Source organism: Anticarsia gemmatalis, chromosome 12 (assembly GCF_050436995.1).
Source record: "Anticarsia gemmatalis isolate Benzon Research Colony breed Stoneville strain chromosome 12, ilAntGemm2 primary, whole genome shotgun sequence".
NCBI lineage: Eukaryota > Metazoa > Arthropoda > Insecta > Lepidoptera > Erebidae > Anticarsia > Anticarsia gemmatalis.
In genome coordinates, this window is record NC_134756.1 from 2,118,271 (window position 1) to 2,141,970 (window position 23,700).

General features: G+C 34.6%; 1 protein-coding gene across 10 annotated transcripts in view; it reads right to left on the minus strand.

Moving 5' to 3' along the window:
* Positions 1-23,700, minus strand: part of Klc (kinesin light chain) — a 91,462-nt gene that overhangs the window by 61,834 nt on the left and 5,928 nt on the right. For 5 of the 10 annotated variants that reach the window (XM_076121165.1, XM_076121162.1, XM_076121164.1 and 2 more), the window contains exon 1: positions 5,177-5,324. The exons of 1 other annotated variant lie outside the window; for it this stretch is intronic. The gene's annotated coding sequence lies outside the window, so the exon portion shown is untranslated. Of the gene's footprint in view, positions 1-5,176; positions 5,334-6,190; positions 6,227-23,700 lie in introns of those variants that run through there. 4 more of the 10 variants (XM_076121161.1, XM_076121155.1, XM_076121159.1 and 1 more) reach the window with 3 other exon arrangements.

The following is a 23,700-nucleotide window of genomic DNA, read 5'->3' on the forward strand; positions in this document are numbered from 1 at the left end:
TTAACTTTTCAAATCGCTCTTCACGCACGAAACACACTCACAAAATTATATTATCTATCTAGCTCGGGTCATCCACGTGTGTTTTTGGCACAGAAGAAGTGGGAAAAATAAATATGTTGCCAATTGTTGCACAAGATATGAAGAAGACGTTTGTAAGAGGTTAGAACGAGATGGATATACAAACTGAACGATGAAAATAGAAGACTCCTACGCAACCCGGCGAGTCGGGTTTGTGTCGTTGATCCCTTCGGATCGCTTCCTTTGTTTGTTTTCGTAGCTATCAACGCTGTCTACAGCTTCGATAATGATAAAAATATTTGTGATGTTGCCAAGGACATTGATATCTTTACGTCTGTCTAGGTCTTAAAGCGATCAATTAAAGAAAATGGCGACATTGACAAGACTGAACTAATTACAGTTCATATCACGGGAGTCGAAATTTTAAAAGAAAATTCTGAAGACAAATTAAAGAAGCACGTTTCAGAAAGTTCATTAAAAGGCCGCAATGCGCAACTACTATTTGAATATTTAATAAATGTAACTCAAGAAAGTGTTGCTTTGTAGAAAAAATAATGAGCACGACGAAAAGCTAATTTACTTGAAAGCATTTAGTTTGTATTTGTCAACAACCTAAAGGGTTGAGGAAGTGTTTTAGTCCAATAGCTTTTAATTGTTGATTACTTTTACCAGATAGGAATAGAACAAAGGCAACGAATTGTTCAGATAATGTATTGTCTCCAATTAATTGTATATCGGTTACCTATTGATTAATTAAATTACTTGTATACTTTTTATCAAAAGTTTATCTACTTAATTACTGAACATTGGAAAATCCCTTCTTAGTGCTCCTCTACATGTTCTAAGAAATCTTCATACCAAATTTCAACTTTCTACGCCCAGTAGTTTTGGCTGTGCGTTGTCCATCAGCCATTCAGTAATGGAACAGTTTTATATAATTGTATTGATTGATGATTCATTTTCTTATTGTATTACATTGTCTCGAAACGAATGTAGAATTCAGTATGCATGTTGTTATTTATCATAGTGACATCAAAATGTCCAGTCATTGCAATATACAGTCGTTGCAAGCAATTATCACATAATAGGCAGTCATTTTCTATCGCTACTGCAATATTCAACAAGGTGAAACATGTTCGATACTGTAACTTACTCGTAACTTACTGTAACTTACTCGGTTTCTGAGTACATTTAGCGGTAGTTTATCGATTCTATATGTATATCTATTCGATTTCAAGTTTTTTTTTTATATGAGTTTTAACGCTATTTAATAGATAAACTGCTGCTAAATGTACCTCAGAAACCGGGGGTAAGCAATGCTTATGAGTGACAGTATTTAGTCGCTATAATGTTCCTCCGGTCTCTATCAGACTTTTAGAAAAAGATCATCAAATGGAAAGAGATCTCATCATACATAAGCCTAGCCTTTCCTCCAACTATGTTGGAATCGGTTGTCAGATTTTCAAGCTTCCGACTACTCGTTACGACTGTCAAAGATCTGCCGGGACTCACAATTTAACGTGCCTTCCGAAACACGGACCTCTGTATGTTATATCTGGGGGCACGGAAGTGCCCCCGCAAGTCGAGCAAAAAAAAAGCGGCACGGCCGTAACATCCTTTTCTCGAAGCAATTCGGGCTATTTTTGACACCCCTGTAATTTCGTTGTGGATAAAACAAGAAGCCTGGATTTTCAGCAACTAATCAGTCATTGTATAAACACGGTATATTTCAAATTTCAGTCAATTTGAACCAGTAGTTTAAGATTGACAACTTGTTAAAATTTTGAATTTTGTCACTCACTGATTCACTGACTCAAACAAATAGATCGACTTGGTCATCGCAAGAAAATACAAATTCGCCATTAACATTTCAGGAGCATTAACTTCTCGCCATGCTGTGTAGTGTGATACATACTAATAATGATCAAATCATGCGATGGCCGGGTCGGTCTATTGGTTTTAGAGGTATTTTTTTTAAATTGGCATGATAATAACATACGTAATAACTTAAGACAGAAGGTCCTTTAAGTAGAGACTAAATAGATTAATCGACTTGGTATTATATAGATCTTACAACTTTTTACGGCGAGACTTGAGGTTTTTACAGAATGTTTTTGATGGCATGTATATTATTATGGTCTACTGATCACTACTATACTACACTACCATAGTCGTAGCTTGACTTGAGACATCGATCCACCCAGCAGTTGCTACTAAAGCAGCTCTTCAAAACCCACTTTGTCCTACTTCTTAAATCAGAATTCTTGCTGTCATAAGTCCATGTTTTGGCACAAAGGACACCAGAGTACGGAGCCAAACGACTTTTAGATGGCCAATATGAAACAGCTTGTCCTGCTTGAGTATCGATCCACGTGAAGGACTTGCCACAATGTAAGGTGATGTTGAGGAAAATTTGTTATGTAAATACTGTTCAAGATTGTTACTTTTTTCGTGGTTTTTATCTTGTTAAGTTTAAGAAAAGGTATGTATTTTAGACTACGACATGTTTTTAAAGCGTATTCATATTTGTTTCTTCTCATTTCATTAGATATTTGCTTATTTTCGAATTAATTCAACCCTAATAACAACTACTTTAAACTTTAATACTCGAATGAAGTTAAGTTAGATATTGTCATATTTTACTTCGAATTTAACTATATCACTATTTCAAGAATCGAAAGAAGTAAAGTTAGATACTATATTTGTCATATTTTACTCCCAATTTTACTACGCGAATGAAAAATAATAAAAAGTCGACAGAAATCTTTGCATTGAATGCAGTAATTACAACAATAAACGGCAATTTATAAATTGTTTGTTAACAACGAGATTGTAATTATCTTTGAGGCGTTACCGAAAACAATCATTGCATTGCGATGCGTTCTGCAAGCGATTCCGGTAACGCAAGTAACAGCTCTCATCTAACCGTTATAGCACGTTAATAAATCAATTATATGAGGAAATATGCGATGTTTTCACCGCTAGGATTGCGATAATTAACTTATTAGAATTTACTTTTTGTCATACTACATCTGTGAAATAATTGACGTTACTTGAAATTATTACCTTATTATATTCGTGATTTAGAGCCGCATATTTGTGAAAGTCGTTCTATTACTGAGCGGGATAATCGGCTTCAGAGTACTAGTATACCAGCTAAAATGGGGACTGTAATTGACGAAAATACAAATAAAATAAAATGTTACGATTTTTAACACTTTAAATCTATTAAATACTGCAATTAAATTCGAAAACTATGAATACATCGCGCTTATTCTCAAGTTTGTTATGGACCCTACATTATCTCCTGTTAGTGATGTTAGTCCCTAAGGCAAGTATCATGTTCTACTTAATTAAGTTACAAGATACAGAACATAACAATAACATCTGAACAAGAAATAATATAACGTAGCCGCCGGCGATCCTGGCTCAGACAAGATAAAAGAAGTTTTAATGAAGACCTTTCAACTACCGTCACGATCCAAGACCTAAGAAATACTTTTGTTCAACTATGTTTGAATTTTCACAACTTCAGTCCTTAAAAAACTTAAGATAGTCTTTAAAAATATGCAAAGAAAATCCAAGGCTTTACGTATCCTCTCTCTCCAATAAAAGTCTTGAATCCTAGTATCTCAAGTCCTAGGTAGAGTTCCCTGACAGCTCTATCAAGTGCGCTCAACTTCTCAACGTAATCCCTGTGGGAAATCTCAAGGAACGCAAAAGAGCCTTTGAAAAGGTGGCAGAAAAAGGATCGCTTTGATATTATGAATTCAAATCGAGTGCCGGTTCGATGACACTCCTTGAATAAATAATCTTCATTGTATGATAACTTCGCCTTTCTATTTACATGCAAATATTTATGTTAAAATTACGCTGATTCAGTTAATTAGGAAAGTTATTGAACTTTGTGTTTGAACTCGAGCTTTCTTGCTCTTTGATCAAAGTTAGTTCTTTAGGTATTTCAGAGAGATTAGCGAGATAAAACCATTAAAGCGTTTATCCCTCGGGAAAAACTGGCAACTAGAGAACGCATTAGTAGATTAATCAGATGAAAAGGCCATGTAGTGTCAAAGAGCAGTAAATTAGCGCTCATTCCAAAAAAGAAATAGCTGCTGTGGAGCAGTCCGGGGTATTAATTCGTGCTCTGTGCACATCTGTTAGATCTGCAATCATATCTAAAAGAGTCTCTTGTTAAATAGGTCAACAGTCGGCAATTCATTTCTCGCCGTCCCAACAGACGTCACGTTATCGCATTCAATGAACTTCAGCAATTCGTCCCACCAGTCAAGATAATGGACAAATAACGGACCACTTGTACCAACTCTAAACATTAATCCTTAAAACTTTCTAATGACTGTACAAGCTTTTACGTCCATTTTCTATATCAAAAATGACATCAAGTCGAAGCGTGAACATTCTTTCAGAACATTAAAACGTATGGCCATAAATAATACTAACCGCAATTTGGTAAATTAACGTTCAATTTTCAACTTTTGGTTGATAAACATAGAGTTCAGTATAGATTTTCAAAAGGTGCTCTAGACGATGCATTGAACGAGCGACCACTAGTGCAGTAATAACTTGGTGATAAAATGGCGACGATAAACTTACTTTATACGTTCATTATGAACGCTATAGATACGGTCATATTTCAATATTGGGTCACATAGATAACCGACCTGTTGATTACCAAGACATAAATGATAATGACAATCAATCACAGGTAGAAAGTGAGTAATACAAAGTGAATAACGAAGCGTCGTCTGGAATTTTAATTGTATCAAACTGAAGTTTTCTACACCAATTAAAAACCACTCTTCAGTCGCATCTGTTACAACACATTTCTAAACGAGTTCCATGTTCAGGAAATATTAACGTCAACTATGAAAAATAATGCGATTAAATTTAAAATAGACAGCGAAAAATCACAAATGTGAAAACGTTACAACACGTAAACTAATCAATAAACACACGAGACCTAGTTAGCGAACACGCGATTTTTAACATTCAAATCCAATAATAAACCGATAGGGCACAAATAGCGAACGTAATAATAGGAAAAAGGGGTAAAAATATTGTATGAAAGCCGGCGGGATTCCCGGCATATTTTGTGTGGAAAGTCCTTCCAAGGTGTGTTGATAAACATAAAAACACTGACACTGAATAATTACAGTAGAAAACTGAGGACGGTTCCGAAGGACGCGTGAATGTTTTTGAAAAGTGCTTTTATAATAAAGCCGGCACGTTGCGAGCGTCGCGACGTACGTCCGCGTCGGTCGCTCTTCGCGTACTGAACTAAATCGAATGGTGGCCGAGTGTAGTGTGGCGCACGCAGCCAGGCGCCACTCGATTAGCATTATCGAGTCGATAGATGTAGAAAAATAATGACAAGTGGATTACACCACTATGGTCTATAAAGATAATAAACGCGAGTGCTGTCACATGTGTTACATGCGTTAAAGACGTATCGATTCAATGTCTGCTAAACGATTCCGGCTTATTGTCCTGCTACGTGATCCTACAACTTGTTTGCGTTTGCGTTTTCAGATATGTCAAACACATAGTACAAAATTTGTCTGATTCAACAAAAATATTTTATACCAAAACACTTGGAATAATTCGAATACAAGTTGTAATAATTTTGATGTTATTTCAGGGTTAGAAAAAGCCACCCAATTTATGCTATATCTATAAAACGAACTACTCTACACCATCCCTACAGTTTTCTTAATCTTCGACTGCCGCTTCCATCCACAATCAAATTCAAGTAAAAAACGAAGACGAGTAAAAAAAATACTCGTTTTTCGAGCGATTGCACCGCCCTAAAGTTTTCCAATCGCGTTAGGGAGGGTGGGCACCCCTACCCACGCCCCGCACTACTACATGAACAGTTTGTGCAAGTTACGCGTATGCATTTACACACACACGCACACAAACGCGTTCGATGCAGGGTTACCATGAATCATGGGGAGTGAACTAAAGGGATAAATAACAATGGGATGATAAAACTATGATCGCTATCTTTTTAATTTTGTATAGTGCTTCATTTTATTTCATTAGTATACTTTTTACAATTTAATATATTACTTGTATCCAAATTAACACATTATATCAACTATCTTATCATTATGTAAATTAAAAGTATTAGTGTATCTTAAAGATAAGTACTTACTATTAAACGGATCTGCAGCTTTCTTTAAAAAAGTACCTGGTGAACAAACAAAAGATAAATAAATACACAAAACAAATTACACAACGATTTACGTATTTAACGAAGTTAACGTTAATACGAGTCTTTTTAAGTTTAATTTATTTATTCAACATCGTAAATATAGCATTCTCAGTTACTATCCTATTTTCAATCGAAATATTCCGAAATATCAGATCACCTGTCAATGTTCGTATATTATTATATAAGTGTTATTCGCTTCTTCCCTCCCTATGACCTTGCTGAATCTGACACACATTCCCACTAAAACCACTGGCAGACTTAACAGGCCAGGAGCGGGATGGTAGACCTTCGAATGAAGAGTTACATAAGCCAAGGTCACGAGAATCAATACGGAGACGCCGAATTGTCTGCGAGTAAACATTCGCCAAAACGCACTGCAATTTGTAGACGTTTATCTGTATTTAAATTGAAGTGCTTATCTCAGATTTATTTTGTTGGAGAATTCAAATGATTTCAGCTATATTAACATTTTCGGGGAATTTGTAAAGTGCCCTTGTAAAAGAAGGGGTTCATTTTCATTTAATTGTCTTTGGATGACAAACAATTCTTGGTATCTCATAGAAAATGTAATTTGAAACTTTGTTATTTCGACTTGACGAATTAAGTCTATTCTCTTTCAAGACTTCATTATTTTGAACAACAATAAGCTTAGAAAAAAGGTTAACAATTTCAAATAATTTCGAGAACTATGATCAAAAATCCACAAGCTATTTATAAGCCCAAATTCAGACACGTCCTATTTTTCAGTCTGCAAGTCTCTATTTCATTCCAGCACTAAAAAAATGACGGGGAAAATGTTCACATGTCGCCAAAATAAAAAACCACACAGTATCTCTTTTCTACTTTTCCCCACACACAAAAAAGCTTCAACTAATGAAGCCAATTTCAAAATACGACTGCAAAAAGCAGTACAAAAAGTATGAAGTTATTCTGCTTCAAAGTTATTTGTAGTTCAGCAAAAACCTACATGATGGCCACCCCTTGCGGCCGGTAGCACTTTGTGCATATACCGCGGTTCTGTTTACCCATTATACGAACACCAATTTCTGTGTAAACCCTAGGCTTTTTTACAAAACTAATGGTTTAATACGATAACTGGTTGTATGGATTTCTATACTGCGTTATTTGAAATCGTTGTATAGAAATTTTATTTGAAAAGGCAGTGATTGGCTATGGGTGGATATTTTGTTAAGAAATCCTCTTCAAAAGGTATGGTTGATATTTTCTTTTTATATTATGGTGACATTGACGTCGATCAAACTGATGGACAAAAATAAATGTCTAGATGACATTTATAAGGTAAATGCTCGCTCTTTTTATTAGCAAACTGAAATCTTGGATGAAAACCGCAACTGAAATGTTGGAATCTTGGCTCTTGGGTGCAAACATGAAAGCACTCTCTTAACGCAATATGTTTGTTTATCGTTTTAGATTTATGCATTTGGAAAAAGCAACATTTTTAAATTATTCTAGATTATGGCGTGTTTTTACACAAAGACAATACCAATGTGACATTACAAAACGTCAAAACAATGACGTCACTACTTTCAACCCTTATAAAGTAAAGACTACCTTTTGACGTGAACAAATGATAACCACCTACATAATATATACTAAGTGTACCGTCCCATTCCCCAAATACATTAACTTCGGACTAATGAGACTGATTAATTAGTATTTACATGAAGGAGGGGGAAGGGTGGAAGGGGGTGTTTCGTCCTCCAGAAGCCTCCTGTAATCTCTAGTGCCATAAACTAGATTAGAGCTACGACAGCGCAATTTTGTCCCCACTACCTACTGCGAGGAAAGTAGGTTTTGAGAAAACCACTGATAAGACAGATGGCAGAATAAATTCTAGGAAAATCTAGAAACAGCTTTTTGAAACCCTGATTAATTCAAACGCATGGCTGTATAATGTGGTTGTTCATAATGTGGTTTTAAGGTTCATTGCATGATATATTATGAGAGCAAATGGACCATAGAGCAAACGCGGACCGCAAACATGCATTAACAGCATATTTACATGAGCAAAACAGAATCAAAAATATTTCAGTTCATACGGGAGAAAATTCAACATTTCACCATTTACTACGATCCAAATTGCAATGAGCTAAGTAAAAACCGTTCACATATTCACAGTTCATAAAATATTTAGAGCGTAGAACGAATACAGAGTGAAATATATCTGTCGAAGAAAGTGAATAATATGCTAATTATTCTTTTAAAAATTAATTACGTCTGGAAACCTCGGCTTCAATCTCTCAGTGAAGGAATGTTGCAAATTAAAATGTTAATATAAGCCCTTGGTGAAATATTGTTGTGAATATTCATGTAGGAAATTGAAAACCTAATCCTTTCCATGCGTGGATGTAGCAATACGAACGTTTACGTGGCGAGGCAAATTGATTTACGTACGTTGAAATATGAAACATATTTTTCTTTTTTCTTTGCTCTTGTTTTTAACTTTGAGATTACTTTTTTTACGCATTACTATCCCATTGCTGGGCAAGGGTCTCCCTCCAAACCTTGGGGGATGAAATGACTACGATAATTCGCTTATAGAGAATAAATAATCATTACGCATAATAGACAGTCGCCTCAGAGTCTCGATGAGTCAAGCGGTACGTGAATCGCCTAGAAAACTGACTGGCGACATCGTGCGTAGACACTCAATAAAACTATAAAACCTGCAGTCGCCACCGACTGAAGCTAGCGGCTAAGACAGCCTGTGAATCAGATGAGACATATCCATAGTGACTCAATTGCATCGAATGACTTTCAAGAATAACATCCATTTCATAGAAAAAGGTACATGACACAAAATGCTGTATATTGAAACAAACAATCCACCCTTTCACTTCAACTAAAACTGTATTAATACTTCGATTAGCCCTTTCCCAAAGTATTACAGATTAAGCCTCTCTCTTTCACCAGTTCCTCTCAATAAAATCAATTACAGATCCCATCTCTTTGTGAACGCCCACCTATCACAAAATTACACAACAAACAGCTATCGAACAAAGGCTCGATACAAATTTTAATTAAACTCAAACAGCTGATTAAATTCCCTTGTACATGCCAAAAGGCTTTCACTCATCCAGGTTATGTAATGGTACCTTTCAGATTGGCACATTGTAAAATTTGTAGCAGAACGAACTGGAATTGGTCTGCCTACGAATTATTGTCTTGCAGAAAAGGTCAACTTATGAATACGAACCTTAGAGTTAAGTAGAATTAGAAGCACATGTTCCGCCAGGAGCAATCTAGTTAGTTTTCCAGAGACCCAGATGTTTCTTTTATACTCTAGTGAATTTTGCACTAGTATTAGAGCTTTTACCAAAACATTTCTTGTGGCCTTAATCCTGCTTTTTAGACTCTAATATTGTGCAAGGAATGTGGTACTAAAAGTGCACTGTACAATAAAGGCTAACAGTGTGCAACTTTAAGTTATTTCAGTAAAGGAAAATGCTTTTTTATCAGAATTCAAAGAGGTTCTCAATTTGACCGTTTTTTTTTAATGAATATTTTAGCCAAAAGGTTCTCGAAATCACAAGTATAGTACTTTATATCGACCGCATAGCGATTGACAATTTACAAGCTCATTGAAACTCAAACCACGGGGACCTAGTCGCTTTTCAGAAGCAAAATATCGATGCAGTGTGATCAGCGAAACGTGTAATTCTGATACCGCAATTCGACGCAGTGGCTCGTCAAAGCAGAATATTGCATCCAGGTAAACGAAAATTCAGCAATTTAGTGCATGTTAAAAGGAACTATGCACTAAAAAACTTCATAAAAGAAAGTTTATAGTTTAATCTTGTAGCTTTAAACGATATAACATTTCCCGGTGAGGTCGTAAAGTGTTAAGGCAATATGCGAGCTGCATTTAATAAGCTAGCACCTGGGGCAATAAGAACACGGTATACCACAAGGATGTATATCAGTGTATAGCCGTAGTAATTAGCCGTTGATTACGCAATACCGTGGACGTAGGTTGTGAATGGACATCATTTACAGACGATTTGATAGATTGAAATGGAGCAATTTGACGGGAATTAGTAGTCTAGATGCCTTAATCTCTCTCTAGTGTGTTGTGTTTATATAAAGTCAATGTAGCTTCAGAGAAATGTGTTTTATTTTAAACGTAGTTAGAAATCACGTCGCAAACACACACTGCAATGTAATTAGGTTGTAAAATCGAGACACAGAAAAGTATTGTCACCTTAATTCATTATAATGTGGTTATTTAATTTGTTTGTTTTTCGAATTATCTTCATAGAAACTTAATAATGTAACCTTAAATATAAACCTCAATCAAATTATTAAACTAAGTATCTATGAAGCAATTTGCGTGAAATATCGTGGTTGCAAGTTATACGCCTCATCAGTATCTGCAAATTCATTAAACTGATATAACTAGGGGCGATATTGCGTCGTAATTCAACTCTCCCTAACCCTTTACCATCGCTAAAGGACAATCTATACATTAAGCATAAGACCTACCACTACTAACAAATTCAATACCAACCGTACAAATAAATTATGTACTTGACTACAGTCAAATCAGCTACTCTTTATAAAACGTCAAAACCAAATTTTGAGAAAAACGGTGTCGTGACGTCACAGTTGCATATTTTTTTGGTATCAAATGTGTACCTACCTAATAACTTATTTCAGTCTGAAATAATTACAATTTACAATTAAACATTATTAAAAGTTACATAGCCTGAGCATTTTAGATAAACCTTTTATAAGTACAAGTATAATATTTTTTCGTTAACCCAGTCATCTATCTAATTGTGTAATGAAAGAACCACAGTGTACTTCTTCAGAGAAAGTAATAAGAGCTAATTGTAACGAAACCCCAGTCTTTATAGATGATATGCTAATTGTTCTTCGTATCGTGTTACATCTTTATGTTCAGCCATTTCGTGGGAAATTGCGTCACTCGCTCCAGACATGTATATGAAACTTATTTCCGAAAGTGAGGGTAGAACGAAATTTCGAAATATGACGAGATAAGATAGGAATTGGTGTAAGCTGAATATTCGTAGAATATTTTTAAACTAAGTATTAATAGACTAGCTTATATCCGCGACTTCGTCCGCGTTAGTTACAGACAGAATTTCCATACAAACATTCATCTCCTTCCTAACACTTTTTTGCGATAAAAGTAGCCATGTTCTTTCTAAAAGTCAGCTCTATCTCTTTACTAAATTTCATTAAAATCGGTTCAGTAGTTTAGACTTGAAAGCGTAACAGACAGAGAGAGTTACTTTCATATTTAAAATATTATTATATTATCATAGAAGAGGTTTGTGGTCTTTAATTTTTATTAAGTATAATCGGTATAAGTAAAAAGGTCGCTGAGTTCCGTAATAAAGTATATCCTAATGACTCATACTTATTCGGTAGACAGATGATCGTTGTCTGAGCGTATGTAGATAACAATAGAATACTTCTAAGACCAACAGTTTTTGTTTTATCTTAATTGTTTCCGTAAATAAAGTTGTTATCAAATAATAGTGACTGCAGTGACCCCTACTGTAATTTTGTTTTTATTTTATTACTTTTATTATAATTAACTTAATTAATTAACGTATTTGTAATAAAGAAATAACATACAGAATAAATAATAAGGTTCTCCTTCATAATAACTTGGCAGGTTATGTTTTGTTTCTACGTAGACTTAATGATATGTATGTGTACCAGACTAAACAAATTTTAGTTTCTTATAGTTTTGAAAATATGCTGCAAAAATAAATTTTTCCATATAAAAATGACCTAGTAAGAACATTTCCCTGCGGTAGGGACCGTGCATGAGGAAATCGCATTATCTTTATCAGTTTCTTGCGATCATAGAGAGTATCGGATTTCGTTTAACCCCTATTCAAGCTGGAAAAAGTTTCTTCGTCAAAATGATTGGGAACAACATAATTTGCAGGTTGGTAAGTTCTTAAGGCCAAACTCCTCCCTCGTGGTGGGAGGAGACTCTTGCACAGCAGTGGGACAAGAATGGGTTAAAACAATTTTTCTTTAGTGGATCCTTTTGGGACTACCAAATGCAGTTTTTATATTCTCTCAATTTTAACGTATTTTTATTTGTTTATTAGTAAAAAATACTGTTTATCTTAACACATTATCCTGAAAATTCGATAGCGTAAGCCCACAATGCAACAGAAATAATTTAGTGACGCAAACTGTCATTCAAACCGGGTTAACATATTGGCTCCCCTCTCGACTTGCGCATTTTAAAATGAAAGTATCCTGCTGCACCGAATCAGGTCACAGACAGTCAAACAGTCAATAACCCTATTTGAACAACTCGCTAACTATTGACAATTTCCTGATCAGAAAATACTATGTAGCAATTTTTAGGTAGGTAGAAAAATGGCAAGCAATAAGCACGAAAAATTGGATTGCCATGGATGCAAAATGTATAAATGGATGTTTGTACTTTTTTTAGTCAAAACGGCTTATATGATTTAAAAAATAATTGGCATACCTGATTTATTACAGCATACTTTTTGTCTTTGCATGAATTTTAATCATAAAAGGCCCGTACTCTACTACTTATTGTTACAAATGTGAAAGTTCGTAGGGATGGACGTATGAGCATGGTTTTTGCTTATTCTTTTTCATAAAAGAACTATTGTATCGATTTCGTAAACATTTGGAACACAGACAGTTTATAACATGCATTAACACCTAGAACTTTATATACCTGGGATTTTTTTATGTCAACGAAATCGCGGGCAAAACCTACTGCTTTAAAAAGCGAAAAGATACACAAAACTTCTTCAAAAATCAGTTCTTTCACCATGATACGCAAGATCTACAATATCGATCAAGTTAGCGCCGCTTTCCCTTTTAATACACAACGTGTGCGATTACAATAAGTAATTATAAGATAGATTATTCATCGGAGATGAAATTGTGATTGTTCTGCCCGACTGATACACTGGTTTCACTCGCTACGTCGTTTCTGTGAGAACACTTTCCTTTTAAACTGAATTTCTTTAATACTTTTATTATTTGTACATTTATCTATTAGATAATATCGATTAACGCCTACTACAGAGTAGATTTGTATACTATTCTAAAGGTGTAAGGTGTAAAATTTCGCTGCCTTAAATGTACTTTTTTCGCAAATTTATTTTTTTTGCTTGTCTCAAAACAGACGAACTGTCGCTAATGTTAGGTGATAAGGAGGTTCAGAAGGCATATGAGGTATTTTAGTATAGTAACGGGTCGATATAAGCTAAATAAAAAATGACACTGCCTCAAACAGATACAACACGTGAAATAGTTCAGCTTGAACTATGTGATACCTCAAAGCAAGTGTGTATTGATCCATAGAGTAATCCAGGTTTCACTAGTTCCACACTGACCTGTACAACCCAATTAGATTACCTGCGATAGCGACTACTGGTACATACCGATTTCAATTTAGTGACGTGTGTATTCGAAATCGAATCGACGCCGAACACAAGAACTTTATATAACTTAAGTATTTATATTTTAAGAAGTAGAAAAATAACTGGAGTTCTGGCCATCAGTGGGATATAGATGATTATCAGTATCAGCAATATTATTTTCTGAACTGAAATTTATTAACTACACAGATTTCAACAAAAACCAACATCATCGTAAGATTACTAAGCCAATAAGAACAATCTCTTATCTAAACCTTCACATCTCAGATAAACAAGTACAAACTCATAGCAAAAACCGATAATACGACCAGATTGAGTTTGCTCCACTCGACGATTGCCTCCGATCTGCTAATATCAAACTAGTGATGAGCAAATCGAGAACTAAATCGAATAAACTCAACGCAAATCGACGATTTGCAAATTAAGGGCAATGCGAAAGGAAATTTGAAGCGTATTTCGACCTAGTTTCTTGTTATATTTTGTGAGGTTTTGCTTAAATAAACGGGAGGAAACAAAGACCTCGTTTTCTTTGTTTTTCTTTCGCTAAATACATAATAAGATCCCTATTTTTCTGTGTTATGAGCGTCAATTTAGGCAAGAGAAAATACAGCGTTTTTTTACTAAGTGAGATACGCTCTCGTCGATCTCCCAAATAGGACAAAGAAACGAATAAGAACAATTGATTGGATGTTTTAAGATTTAGTAATCTTAAAACATCCAATCAATTGGCTATCTACATTTCTGTTTTTAGACAATCCACATTTCAAAGACGTCACTTCTCTTCTAACTGTATCATACATAAACGGTTTTAAAAAAAGAAACCTACTAATAGTAATCGTTTGTCCTCAATATTCTCTTAATACCGGGGCGTCATTATTCTGACTTTGCAGTCTAAACCCCATTTCGCATGCAGCATGCTACATCACTAGGAATAAACTCAGGCAGCTCGTAAAGCAAACGTTTATGAGACTTAATTTGTGCCGCTGCTTCGTTTATTACCTTTCAAATTGACGTTGAAACAAGTAAAATATAGGGGGGGGTAAGTCTTTATCAACTTTTTCATTGTTTTATTTGAAAAAATCATAATGATATATAAGTTGGTTCAATTGTGAAAAAGGGCATTATTTTCGATGCCTCAACAATTTAATTAATGGCAGCTGGATAACTTTGGCATAAACTTTCGTTGAAACAATGAGACTGAGAAGTGATGAGAGAAGAAGTTAATGAAAATAGACATACATTTTGGCTGCAGAATTTCATATCCAGTCAATTTTTTTTTAGTAACTATCTGTCGATCACAATATTTATAAACTCAGGTTTAAAGGCAGCAAATTAAAACGATATAATATAAATATAAGTATGATAGCTATAAATAACATTCTTCTAATTAATTAAAAAGTAAATAAATTTTCTACAATCTTCAATAGATTTCTTGTCGCATGTACATAAAAACTGTACAAGTGTACTAAATAAGAGCAACCGCATATTTTAATGACCGTACAAAAGATGTATTAAAAATCCACTTAGTCTCGTGAAAACGGAAATCGTTCATTTCGGTAAGTACAGAGTAGCTGTTCTGCATTACTGTGCAGAATATTTGAGATGAACAAGTTGATTGTGACTTTCAAAGTGAATTCAACTGTCTTCTGCAACGCTGCTAGGCATTGGTCTTCTACCGGAATGAGACAGTTGTTTAGGTCTACTGTACTTATGGCTATATGCAGGTTGGCTACTTTGCCATCCTTATCTTTAATTTACAATGTTAAAGCAGACATAGGAAAGTTCGTGCAAGTACTGTATAATATTTTATTGTATCGTATGGTTAGCAGTCAACCTAGTGTCAAAGTTTGTTCAAGCCGCTCTAAATACTTTTGACTACTGCTACAACAATCAGAATCAGGATTTTTTACGAACCCTCCGGAGCACGAACACGCTCAATTAAAATACCACTACGTAGGGACCCATTGATGGAATGACCGTGCCAAAGGTTGCTTTACCCGCAGATTGTCTACCAACTGGTGAGCGCAACTGGCTCATAGGGTACAGACAGTAAGCAATTCATAACAAGATAACAAATACTTGTTAAATCTCTTGGGCTAAATGCGTTAACGCATGTACAGGGGACTTCAAACGACTATGATCTGTGTCAAAGTCAAAGTAATTTAATGACAGTTTAAATGAAGCACAGGTTATTGAACGCTCTTGTTCGGTCAAATCAGACAACAGATAAGACCCCTCTGTTAAAAGGAATACTTTTGCTCTATAGATATAAGGGTTCCCTTAAATATTTTAAGTATACGATTCTAAGATTGAATCCCACATTGAGGTACGAATGTTTTCTATACAAGCAATGCTACTATAATCATTGCATTTGTATGAAAACCTTGACCAAATATTAGGTACTTAGGTACATAAACGTTTGTATGTATATTTCTAATATTTATTGTAGTCGTAAATTCACATAAAGACGAAAACGTTGAAGTATACACTTAATTTAACATATGTAAACTTAACTTTATTGATGACAAATCAAAGTTAGAGCAACATTTAATTTAAAATAAAATGTACCTAAAACTCTATAAAATTTGTAACAAAACGAAACTCAACACTAACAAAAACCTGCATTTCAGTCAAAATTCCACACTAGTTCAATACAGAGCAACAATATGCACGTTTCTAAGTTTTTTTCTTATAACAAAATGTACCGTTCGTTCGCGAATCTTGCTTCTTTACTGAGCTGAGTCATAGCTGAAGCGGTCATGGACTTCATTCAATTATTTATAAACACAAGCATATTGTGCGTATTGTTTAAACATATTAGCTAATGTGATTCGACCTACTTTGTTATCTTGAGATAATTTTGTTACTGTTTTCAGATTACTTTTGTTATTTCATAAAAAACAGAACTGATAATAAACCTTGGTATTTTTGTTAAACTCCCGCGTTTCAGTATAATACGTAATGACTTTACAGACATACAATTCTCAAATGAGTACATCAAGATCAGAAATAACTATCAATGGTTCAAACAAACATGTGAGAATTAAGACAATCCTTTTCGTATAACAACCACAACTGTTCAGTTCTAAAATAATAACAATGTGTCAACAAAAAAGTAAGCTAATAAAACAGTTACAAAGAAATCAAGTACAAGAAAAAAATATATTTGAAAAAATTACGTATAATTTGCTTTAGCGCATTCTCTCGAGATTTCTCAAGCAATCATATTGTCTCGAATCGTTCAAGCTCTCAATATGGATAGAGCCATTAACTCTATCAATACTATGTCAATGTTGAAAGTGTAAGAAAGTAATATAATAACAAAATGTCAAGAGAACAAAAGCGAAGAGATTATATCGAGTGGTATAAAAGTGAAGTAAAATTATTGCACGAATAAATAATGATACGTCTGTCTAAAACTTTAATACAAGCATTAAGTTCAATTGCGAATCAATACGTAGGACACTTATAAATACGAAAGTCTGTTCGTCTGAGATGCTTTCAAGGCTAAATAACCTAAACCAATTTTGGAGAAATTTTGCAAAAAGAACACCCGGGATCAAACACGGGCTAGTTTCTTAAATGTTATCCCCAAATATTATATTTTATTTTATTTAAGTAAAGAGTAAATTTCACGCGAACGGAACCACGCGGTTTCCCTAGTACTTAACAACTTAATAAGACGTTCGATTCATTTCTTTCAGTCATAAATATCAAAGAAGCGTGAGCTTTAAATCTTAATGTGAATCGAAAACTTCCATTAAAAAGAGACTTAAAAAAGACTTCAATTTATTCATCGACGTTGGATTACCGACGAAATATGCTTCGAAATGAAACTCTTTGAAGGATTATATTTTAGCAAAAACCTAGACGAATATTGAGTATATTTTTGAAATGAAACGGGAATCTTTATACAGTAGTTGAAGTGTTTTCAATTTAAAACTTTCAAAGGTTTATTGAATCCAACTGAAAAACACATTTAACACTGTATAAAGAACTGAATTTACAAGAAATGAGATTTTAAACAGTTTTTCTTTTTATCACATGAAATTAATCTCTATGCATTCGATTCTTAATTGTGATACGCCATGAAAATCTTCTGCTTATTGATACACACTCTATTTTTTCCAAAGTTTACAATCGTTTTGCTTCTCACCATATTCAAATGTTCAATGATTCAATCAAAGTTTACTTTCGTCTACCATATATCTCGCTAAATCAACGCGGCAGGTGGCCCCAATGGACAAAATAATTGAATTAGAGGCTCACTGAGTAAATGAGGTTGGAAGGCTGAAGGCTTTCTATTCCATCTTGATATTACTTTCCCTTTTAAATAAGCTTTTAGACTTTGCTTTGTTACTAATGTGTAAGCACTTAGATTTTAGGTAGTATAATGTCTTAGAGGTGACAATGGAATTATTTCAAGCCGTAAGTGCTTTGATCTTGTATCTAGTAGTTACTTTATTATCATCATTTCAGAGTAAGTCACCGATCAAGAGATAACAAGCTGAGTGGTATAATTATTTAAATAAGTGAAGCACGAAGGAAATGCTTATCTTTACATTAATTCCAGCTCCATATTTTTACCTACACAAGCATTTCAGGTGTACCTACATAAGGTCACAAATTTCTGACCTTTAAGAAACACGAAGTTTTGTCATACTTATTCCAGTTATTCTTCACAAAACAACACCTGGAAATAGCAGACGGCGTCACATTCCATTTCCAGCAAAAGTACGGAATTATCCGAAACAATTCCTGATAAATTCCACCCACTAGGGATTTCTTAATGTCAAGGTCACGGAACAAAAGCTGGAACTAAAAGAATGGAGCAGCATTCCTCGGAGGGAGCGAATTAACGCAAATGGCGCGGGAATGTCGTATGCGGCAAAAACATGTTTCGTGTAGTTTACATAAGTACTGCCGCATGAGTTTTATTTATCGTGTACTGCTGAATAAAGGGATATACGAGTGGAATAAAGAAGGCTTATTATTTGAAAGTTTATGAAAATATTTGGAAACATGTAGCGGAAATTCTATGGAGATTGTTTACATGAATTAGCTTTACAGCAGGTGCTACTCAAAGGAGATAGACAAATGGGGTGCCGAAAAATGTTATGGAAGATACTTAAACTGCAGGAGGCAAAAAACTCATCGTGTTAATAAAAAAGTCCTTTGATACATAAGTAGATTATTTCAGGTCATGAAATGAGTGTAAGAATTACAAAATTTCTGTAGTAATTAATATTCTAAGTTTATAGCAGTTTTCCCTACTCATTTTAGTTACGCAGCGTTATAACACAGGCTCATAACTCATGAAAATTATATTAATTTAAGTAATATAAAAGTTTGTACAGCCAACTGGAGTCAAACTAAAACGGGGCATAACTTTCTCGTTTATCTGAAAGTCTAATAAGTCGTACTTAGCCGCAAATTGGCAGAAAGTTCAGATGAAACAATTGGCTAAAAGCAAAATGGCAGTGCATTGTAATTTTCCAAATGCAATTGTGCAAAGGTGAAGGTGTCCGGCGTCCAGTGTAATTATATAGCGATATTACTTTTCACATTGCGTTTAAAACAAGTCCAATAAGAAAAATAATGTATTGGTACGAAGTGTTTAACATAAAGTAATGCAGATCTTTTCTAGAAGTCTAGAACATGGTTTAACCAACAACCATAGTTATAGTTGCCTCTGTTGTCCGTCTGAACGGTATGGGACTGTTGACATTCATACACCCTGTCTACTTCTTCGTGTACAAAAAGTGTAAATTCATAAATAATAAACTAATACCGCAAAAGCAGCACAAATAAATCGTACAATAGCTTCCTTAACAAATCATTTGAAACAAATAAATAACCAATAAAAATTTCCGGTACATTATATTTATTAAAAAAAAAACAAGAAAATGTACAGTTAAGTCAATACCCTGTATCCTTTGCTACTGGAAGCGCCCAAGGCCGATAACAATTGCGAATTTAAAACGGATCAATAGGCTGAACGCGGCTGACCCTCCGCGCCAGACGGGGATAATAAGAAGAATATTGTCTGTGGTCGTAAATAGCATTGCTTGAGTCGTGTGCGCACTTTTGTACATTTTTCAACATTAAATTTAACATAGCAAGTTAAATACATGCAACTGATTCTGTTTCAATCATCTGCTCCGTAGTGCCGTGTGTGGCGGGTTCGAATCCCATCCGGCACAATTTTGTGTGATGAGCACGAGTATTTGTTCTGAGTCTGGTTGTAAATGTATGCATTTAGAGTAGTTTATCAGTTATCTGGTTACAATAGTACAAGCTCTGTTTAGATTGGAATCTGATAACTGTGTGTGAGTTGTCCCAAAATATAAAAAAAACTATCTTGCTAAACTTCTGCCCATTTTAAGGTCGCTTCTTGCCTACAACTTAAATGAAGTAGTTTTTTTTACCTATTACTGTCCCACTGCTGGGCAAGGGTCTCCTCCCAAACAAAAGAGGGGTTAGGCCTTGAGTCTACCACGATGGCCAAGTGCGGGTTGGGTAGTTACCTACATAATAAATACAATACATAGATACTTAATTACTGAAAAATACCATCAATCTTTCTAAAAACAACTTCATTATTAAGAATAATGTTCCATTATGTACCCTTCTCTCTCTATGTGAACACTGCACACCGCAATGCATTACACCATAAATTAAAGGTGACGTTAATGGCGTTTTTATAGCACACTAGCTGACCCGCGCAACTTCGCTTGCGTCACTGAAGAGAATGGGTCAAAATTTTCCCCGTTTTCGTAACATTTTTCGTTGCTACTCCGCTCCTAATGACCGTAGCGTGATGTTATATAGCCTATAGCCTTCCTCGATAAATAGGCTATCTAACACTGAAAGATTTTTTCAAACCGGACCCGTAGTTCCTGAGATTAGCGCGTTCAAACAAACAAACAAACAAACTCTTCAGCTTTATAATATTAGTATAGATTATTTAAACCCAACATACCCCCTTCAGTATGTAGTTATGTATCAAACTGTATCAAACAAACTGTCTAGTTTTTGCAGTAAGCAATTAGTTTGCTATTAAAATGAGTAATTGGTTTTAGTTTTATTGATTAAAGTCTAATAGATAGTTATTATTTATTGTAGAATTAATTATAGGAAGTGTTTTAAAAATATAGTTCGAAACTATTATTGTATATTAAAAGCGAAAGTTTGTAAGGATGTTTGTTATTTGTTCACGAAAAAATATTGAATGCGTTTTAATGAGACTTGGCACGTGGGTAGTTTGTTACTTCTACTAACCAATTGAATACCTATGACTTATTTTTATTCCGCACGAAGTCATGTGTCATTAGAAAAACGTTTGCAAGTGTCATCAAAATAATCAAAAATCTACCTCATAAGGTATTACAATCAGAAAAACTAGAACAACCAACTTCCTAACAGATGTTTGGACCACTTCGCATAAATTAAAGCTTTTAATTATTATATGCTTTGGCCTATTTGTTTATTTTAGTTGGCTTTTCCTGGCTACTGTATAAAAGATAGTCAGAAAAGACCAATCAACATATCTGTTCCATAGCTAGGCAATAATTTCTACTCTATCACTTGCTCTCTTCTAACAAAAGTAACTCAAAACTAAAATTAAGTTTTGAATAACAAAAGATTAATGAACACAATTCATTGATCAGCAATCTAGTTCACTTGTCGCGCGACAAGTTACGATGGCAATGCGCGCACGACCGTGAACTCGCCGCGAGGGCACCGCGGCCCTGCGCCGGCGCACCGACTGTGCCTATATGCATTGTTCCTATGATACGGAACACGCTTCATTGGATACTATGGTAATTTCAACTGCCTTGATTTATGTTACAATTGCGCATACTTTATGAAATGTCTTAGTTTCAATATGCTTGAAGTTTTCTGCTATTTGGTCCCGTTGAAAAGAAGGCCTAATCACAAGAGGCAGGGCAATAAAATTTCTTTAATAACGACTATTGAAGGTTTAGAAATCTAAATTAATGAGTTTTAATATAACCCTTATTAAGTCGACTCGTAACTGGAATAACAACGAAATTAATTGGTAAAAAGCTTGTTCCTTCAATTAAAGGACGTGTTAACATCGAGTTAACCATCAAAAACAGACCTTAACTACTCGTTACTTCCTAAAATTATTTACGTGTATAAATACACTCACGTTTTTTAATTTCCTACAAACTCCCAAGAGCAAGTACCGCTCTTATATTAAAATTTCTTGTCTCATTTCTTGTCAATACCTGTTAACTGTGGACAGCAAATGACTCAAGTACGTTCAACAAATTACATCATTTTTATTTTTTGCTTTATTTCTCACCAGGCTTGAGTCACGTTAAATTATTCAATAAACTTGTAATTGTTTAACTGTGGTATATAATCACCGATATCTATAGGAATGAACAAAGTGCTAATAGGTGAAAATCTTACTTATCACCTAATTTCACTCAGAAATCTCTATTTAAATTCATCTAACGCAAAAATATAAAAATATTTAATATCAATGTATAATTATAAATTTTAACTGTACCTATAGGAAATTGACTCTCATTACAACAAAAAAGAATACTTTCGGTTTATTCTTCGGTACTCTGCAGTGAGACACACCTATATTCGCACTTACCGCAGGAGGTAATATTTGGAATATTCGCATACTTACTTAAATAAATTAATACCATTTTACCTAAGATTGAAGTCCTAAAATCTAGGTAACTTAGCGTAGCTATAAATTCTTACGTAATCTAGAAATCCCTAGGCATTACGTTAGCGACAGTCATAATGATTGCAATGTCCTTGCTGATAATCCTAGCTTACTAGAGCCTAACTAATAGGAGTTTCGGCAGGTATAGTTTCAACAATGGAGTACTTAGGTAAAATACTGTTTTAGGTAATATGACTAGCTCCCTTAAAATGTGGTTTAGTAAAAAAATGTGACATGGAATATCAAGATTTGATAGGATTTTAGACCCTATTATCATAATAGAGTCTAGAATCTATCAAATTTGAATCTTCTAAACAAATATAAAGCTGAAAAGTTTGTTTGAATGTAGCTCTGGAACGATCAGTTCGATTTAAATTACTGTTGTGTATATGTAGTCACACTAATAAAGAATGCTTTAAGTTAACATCAGGCTCGCTAATTATCGAGATCAGAAAAATCACCATAACCGAAAAATAATCTACAGGGAACAGTTATTTTGGGATAAGTTGAAGAAAATATTCAAACCAATGAAATTCTAATCAAGTAGGTACGTGAACATGTCATTGTATTATGTCCATCTATTGTACGAGTGCCCGGGGCGGACAACAAAAGCTGTCAGAAACAACACAACAAGGGTAGAGGTTAAAATCAATGGCAGACGGGCACATTTACAAGGCAAATATTATGTCGGCGCCATTGTGGCGTTTTAACGAACGCTTTTTTGGAATTCTGATTGTATTTTAAAGTACTTACTACGGTACTAGAAGAGAATATTAATACGGGACAGTTCCTTAAAGAAATAACAGGGAGGTATTGCTTTATTTTGCACTGGTGAAGTTTAAGGACCCAGGGCCTTTACATCAGTGGTTTTTTTGTGGAATCACCACATAACCCAAGATTTCCTCCTCAGGAAAATCGAGTCTCAGAAAGGATATTTCCCCCGCAAAAGAAAAGTATTTTTGTATTTTAATAAGTGATTTTATTCTGTCACAATGTCCATGTTTCAGTAGTGTCAAACATAGGCGGAACTTTACCAAAGTAAAGACCCAAATGCAGTTGTACGGATGAACCAGTCATGTTGAAAGACAAGAAGACAAAAAAGCTTTCCATCCTACGAATCCAAACAGAACTAATAGAGAAATTACCCTTTTGACAGTGACGTTAGTTCCTTAAAAGTTCCTTACCATATCAAAATTTTATGTAATAAAAACGGTTGGTATTCTTTTGTCTGCTGCACCCGCGACAAATCGCAAATCAAATCGCAACGAGTTTTTCAGCGTCTATAGTTCACGGTGTGTTAT